The 6,185-nt window shown below is 43.9% G+C and overlaps 1 pseudogene; it reads left to right on the forward strand.

The window, feature by feature from the left end:
* The first annotated feature begins 457 nt into the window (after positions 1-457).
* On the forward strand, positions 458-5,570 carry LOC102743167 (olfactory receptor 52P1-like; annotated as a pseudogene).
* Positions 5,571-6,185: the final 615 nt, after the last annotated feature.

Consider the following 6,185-nt stretch of genomic DNA (forward strand, 5'->3'; position numbering starts at 1 on the left):
TGTGCAGAGGTCTGTCCACCCACCCCCTTCCCATCCACTCTGAGCTCTCAGGATAAATCTCTATTGCCCTATTTTTCCCCCTACCTTACCCAAATATCCTAGCTTCAATTTTCTGCCTCTTTCCAGTATCTCAAAGGTCTTTTTAAATGTCTTCATCCCCAGGGAATTTTTACTCAGGGCCTTAATAATAGGATAAATATTCCAACCGTTTTTGCTCCCCACACACTAATCCCTGCAGGACCTGAGACTTCACTACCACTCCCTGCCCCAGACCTGGTAAGTCTGTCTGTGTATTCAACCCTATAATATGCACACTACTAGCAGGCCAAAGACCTGACTGCACTAAGATCATTTTCTCACTGAGGTGGTCTCTACTTCAGATAAAAGGCACTTACAAATAAATCACACTTTTTGATCACTGCTATGTGCCATGTAGTGCTCTTGGATGAATGTCCCCCATAAGGATTCCTCACAGTAACCTCTGAAGTAGGAATCAACCTCTCCAGGTCACAGATGAGGAAGCAGGTTGCCAAAGGTTGAGTGACTTGACTGAGATCACACAGTTGGTGAGTTAGGAGAGTTGAGATGTGAAATGGGCTGCTCTTACTTTTCCACTAATAAAAGTTGTATCCTTGGCAAGTAGCTTCCTCATGAGCACTTCCAGCAATGAACAACTTGTTCCTTTCCTCATGAGGCAGGTTTGTTCCTATACTTGAGCTCCTGTTCTAACATATTTTCAATAAGACCTTTTTTAATACCAGACTCTAAGGTAATTCAGAACAATGAGAGGGACATAAAGTAGAGTTATTCTGGGTGAGTTGTATGGAAGAGGCTGAGAGTCTCTCCTTCAGAAGAAAATTACAGTATAGCACAACAGCATTCACAGGTAGAGAGAAAAAGCTGTAAGAGTCTCTAGCCACTCACCTCCACCATGGAGAAGGTTCTGTAGCCATTCCACTCACCTCCCAGCCCACAGCCTAGGGATCATTGAATCAGAAGTGGCAAGAGCTCCTTTGAATGTGGCAATGGTAACCCATCTCCTGCCTTTTATCACTTCCCAGTGCCCTACAATCTTATCCTGGAGATTTTTTATGAGATCTAACTCAAATATCATTGAGGACAGGAAGTGATGACCCCCAAGGCCTTCACCTTGATCTCTCTTAGAATCCGGCCGGGCATACTGTGCTCAACAAATGCTTTTCCAACTTCATTTTCTCTATCTGTGCAAATGGGTCCGAGGCAAGGGGAGCATGCAGTCATTGTGCTATGTAACTACAAAGATAGAGTGAACATTCTTTGAGAGGCAACTCAGGGGCTGAGGAAACTTGATTCAATTATTAAAAGGCTGAGTGGAAGAAGAAAAAAGGGAAAAAGCAAGGCTGTCCCATTTATGTCTGGTTATTCAACTCTCAATTTTCTCCACACCAAAGAAAGGGCATTGAAGTATGGACACTCCAAAACAATGTCTTAACTAAATGGATGTACCTGTGTCTTCTGAGTACAACTTTGTTCACGCATTTTATACAGCAACATATATATACACACAGTTACATGCTGAACTAAGCACATAGTGTGCTTATTCATAGAATGGAGCAGGTTTACATATACCATTTTTACAAGGACCCCCCCACCCAGATTGTTCTCTGTCCCTGACACTTCAGCCGCCACCAAAATTGAAATACCCTCTGGATATACTCGATCCCAAGCTGAATGGTAGAAATTCAGGGAGGGGAAATAGCACAGAAGAAAAAAATAGGAAACACATGGAAGAAGGGATGATGAGACATAAAGAAACAAGATGATTGTCTCAATACCACAGTGACGGCCACAATTGGCACTGGGATGGCAACCTGGTCCAGGGTTCCTTCGCCCAGACACATTAGAAGAACTTACCCTTTCTCTTCTTGCCTCTTTCTTTCTGGGTATGGATAGCTGATGTAAGGGATTATAAGGAGTATTGTAGCTTAATGTTAGGGATATAAATGGGCTATCTCCAGAAGGTTCAATTAGTTCCATTCTCTGTCCCAACTAGTAACCAGAACACAGTCAAATCCCATTATATGTAGAAATCAGTGTGAGAAAGGTACTCTTCTCTCACCTATGTCTATTCCTGGTTCTTGTTCTCAACTTTCCTTTTCATCCTCTGTCCCTCTACTGTCCCCTTCCTGACTTTCTTAATCAAATTCTTTCTTAAATTCTCAATTACTCGCTGGCTAGTGGATAAGAGAGTAACGAGAAGGTACATGTAGGTAAGGGAAGATCAGGGGATATAGAAAGTGTGGATAATAGACAGATGTGGTGGACATTGTTAACATTTGCTTACAGTTAACAATTGTGTTCCCAGTGATTAAAAGTCACTTCTCATACCATCTTTATGTACCTTTGATTTTTATGAGACTGTTTTCATCCCTCAATAACTTTATCAGATCACATATTATGGCCAAATTAGCCTGACCTCTGCCACTGACCAATTCTGCATGATCTCACTTGTTTCTACCAGTATCCATACAGACACCTACAACAAGCACAGGATCCTAGTACTAACATGAGCCAGGCAATGTTATGGCTTTAGCAGGCTATAAGAGACTCAGGCCCTCACCATGTAAAGGTTGTTCTGGATCAGAAGTCAGGTTCTGAGTCTCATCCATGAGTAACCATGGGCTCAGTGCCCTGAAAAACCCATTGAATATCCCCCCACTTTCCTTTCTATTACTTCTCAGTCCTGATCTTCCCATCTTGAAAAGTAACTATATTTGAGTCTTCCATCCAATCTGCCTGACCTTTCATCATTACATCACCCTTTTATTGTCACATAGGCAGATGGATTAGAAAGAAATGAGAGTATAGGCAGAATAGGATTCACAGGCAGACAGAAGACTGGTAAGATTCTCTAATCACTTACCTTCACCATGACAGTTCTATAGCCATGCCACTCACCCTACAGCCCCAGCCTAGACATCACTGAATCAGACACAAATGGAAAGGACTCCTTTGATCCCTGGTAATGATAACTTCACCTCCTGCCTTGCATCACTTCCCAATGCTCTACAACCTTCTTATCCTGGATGTTTCTCATGAGATCTAACTCAAATATTTTCTGCTGCCCACTTTGTTTCAGCCACAGCATAAGAATGAGTCCCAATGGCTTCATCTCCCAGGGCTTCCTAGGGTTTAGAGCAGGGTAATAAAGTCTTCTCCACCCACCCTACCTGGACCTGACCATGCAGTTCACAAACCACAGCCATCAGAACCCAAACACTTTTCTGCTCATGGGAATTCCTGGCCTGGAGGCATCCCACTTTTGGATTGCATTTCCCTTTTGCTCCATGTATGCCCTGGCAGTGCTTGGCAACATGGCAGTGCTACTGGTGGTGCAATCAGAGCCTGCCCTGCACCAGCCCATGTACCCATTCCTATGCATATCATTGACCTGGTACTCTGCACTTCTACTGTGCCCAAGCTCCTTGCACTTTTTTGGACAAATGCTACTGAGATCAACTTTGGGGCCTGTGCTACCCAGATGTTCTTTATCTATGGCTTTTCAGCTGTTGAATCTGGTATCCTGCTAGCAATGGCCTTTGACCGCTACTTGGCCATCTGCCGGCCACTGCACTATGGGTCATTGTTGCCCCCAGAGACTGTGGGCAAGCTGGCAGCTGCTACTGTGTTTCGTGGCTTGGGGCTCATGACCCCACTCACCTGCTTACTGGCAAGGCTGAGCTACTGTAGCCGAGTTGCGGCCCACTCCTACTGTGAGCACATGGTTGTAGTGAAGCTGGCTTGTGGGGGCACACAGCCAAACAACATCTATGGCATCACTGCTGCCACACTGGTGGTGGGCACAGACTCCATTTGCATCGCTGTCTGCTATGCACTCATCCTCCGGGCTGTGTTAAGCCTTTCCTCCAAAGAAGCAAGGGCTAAGACATTTGGCACTTGTGGCTCCCACCTTGGTGTCATCCTTCTCTTCTATACACCAGGACTCTTTTCATTCTACACACAGCACTTTGGCCAGCATGTACCCCGGCACATCCACATCCTCCTGGCTGACCTCTACCTTGTTTTACCACCCATGCTCAACCCCATCATCTATGGCATGAAGACCAAACAGATCCGGGATGGAGCCCTCCGACTGATGAAGCAGGGCATTGTTCAGTCTTAAGTCTTCAACCCCACCCTGGAAAGCTGTCTTCTTCCTTTAGGCCTTGGGCAATTGTTGGAGGAGGCCATTGAGAGGATGTGACCACCAGTTAACCTGTGAGCTGGCTGGGGGTATTTGGGCATTCTTTATCCCTTCCTCTGTCCCTGGAATGTACATTCTGACCACCATTCCCACAGTGAGAGCTGTTCTAAGTACACAGCCTTGAGAGAGTAAGGTATTGTTGAGCCCTTCTGGACCTTATACATGACTAAACCCAGTTAAGGCCTCTACATAAACTTTTAAGATTTGGCAGATGGGTACTTATCTTGTGGCCACCAAGACAAATCTCTTAAGTAAGTCCCTTGCTTTTTAAACCTGCCACCTACCCATCTGGAGTGGCCTGCCTCTTTCCTTGGTCTCTTCTTGCTTTCTGTGTATGGGAGCCAATTTGTGAACCAACATCAATTGTTAAGAGACCAGTAGTTTCCCGCATGGTGGAGAGAGAAAAACCCACACTCAGTGGTATCCTTACTTCAATAAGGAGATAAAGCACAAGTCTGATGGGTGAAGAATCATCATATATTTCCCACTTGTGATGTAGATATGGTTACAAAGCCTAGGGATCCCCTGTCTATTGGGAAACATGGTCATCAAGCTGATGATAGCCTCCCCGGGAATTCCACACTGCTCTTCTGACATGGCTCCTACCTTCTAGGAGACCTTGATAAAATGAGAAAGATATGACTGATGATCTGAAAAGGAAAAAAATCCTCATCCATAGTCAGGTGTTCCTACTCTGATATGGATACATGAATACCTCCCTCAGTGAACTCCAACTTTGACAGGAGAAACACATACACAGAGAAGAGAAGCAGAGAGATGGAGATAGAACACTCAGCAATGGACCATAGGGACAACCGTGTCCACTGTACAGAGGAATATGCAACAAAGTGTAATGTCAATCTAGGAAGGTGAGAATTTTCATCTTTTCACTGAGCATTTAGTATGCTAAAAATCTAGGGGTATGGACTTGATTAGGTCAAAAGTCCTTGTGAAGACTGTTAACTGTTAGCCAGAGGAAAATGACAATAGGGAGACAACAGTGAAACAAATTAGTTTAATTAGCCAAATTAAAGAAATATGATTAGGATAAGCACAGGGACCATGGGTATTGAGTAAGGACACCTAACTTGCTCAGGGAAAAGAGATCCCAATACCCACCTCTTTTCATTCCACATCTCTACACATAGGAAAGGCCGCTTTCTCAGAAGCCTTTGATGATGCCTGGGGTGTAAGATGTGGGAACAAAGTCTCAGACTAGATGATATCAAGTCTGTTCCCTGGGAGTGGCCATGTGGAGCTGCCACCAAGCCTCAAATGTCCAGGGAAAAGACTACACTCCTTCTTTGGAGAGAAAAGAGAGAAAGCAGTCCAATTTGACCTCCAGAGCAGGTTTTAAAAATTAAAGTGATGGCTGTGATTAGAAGGCCCATTAGGATCCAGAGTTCGCAGAGTCTCTGATTTTGACATCCCTGCTCAGAATCTACATTCAGATTGGTAAGGAGTTAATAGGTATTTGGCTCTCAGGCAAAGCATTCTAGTAAGTTAGGGAAGAGCTTGCACAGAAGGCCACTAGCAGGCTCAGGAAGACCTAGGTCATCAGAACTTCATCCAGTTATAGCAGTAGATTAACTTAACACTCTGCAGTGCCTCACAAGAATATGCATCATCTTCTTAGAGTTTCATAACCATCTGATGAAGGCACATAATTACCTCCACTTTAGAGTCCAAGGCAGAAGATTAGGAAGGTAATAACTTGCCCAAGAAATCAAGTAAATATCAGAGCCAGAATTCAAATCTTTTTAATTCTAAATTCTATGTTGTTTACCCCTTATCCAATAAGTTCCTATAATTTCTAGACCCTGGAAACAAGAATCTAATAAGATTTAATCTAGGAATGAGGGGATAATTCTTTCCCTAATATCACTGACCTTACTGAGAATATGCAACATGACAAACACTCTTCTAGGGTTTGGAAATATAA

The sequence above is a fragment of the Leptonychotes weddellii genome, unplaced genomic scaffold, assembly GCF_054177405.1.
Source record: "Leptonychotes weddellii isolate Sample4059 unplaced genomic scaffold, ASM5417740v2 HiC_scaffold_1428, whole genome shotgun sequence".
Classification (NCBI taxonomy): Eukaryota; Metazoa; Chordata; class Mammalia; order Carnivora; family Phocidae; genus Leptonychotes; species Leptonychotes weddellii.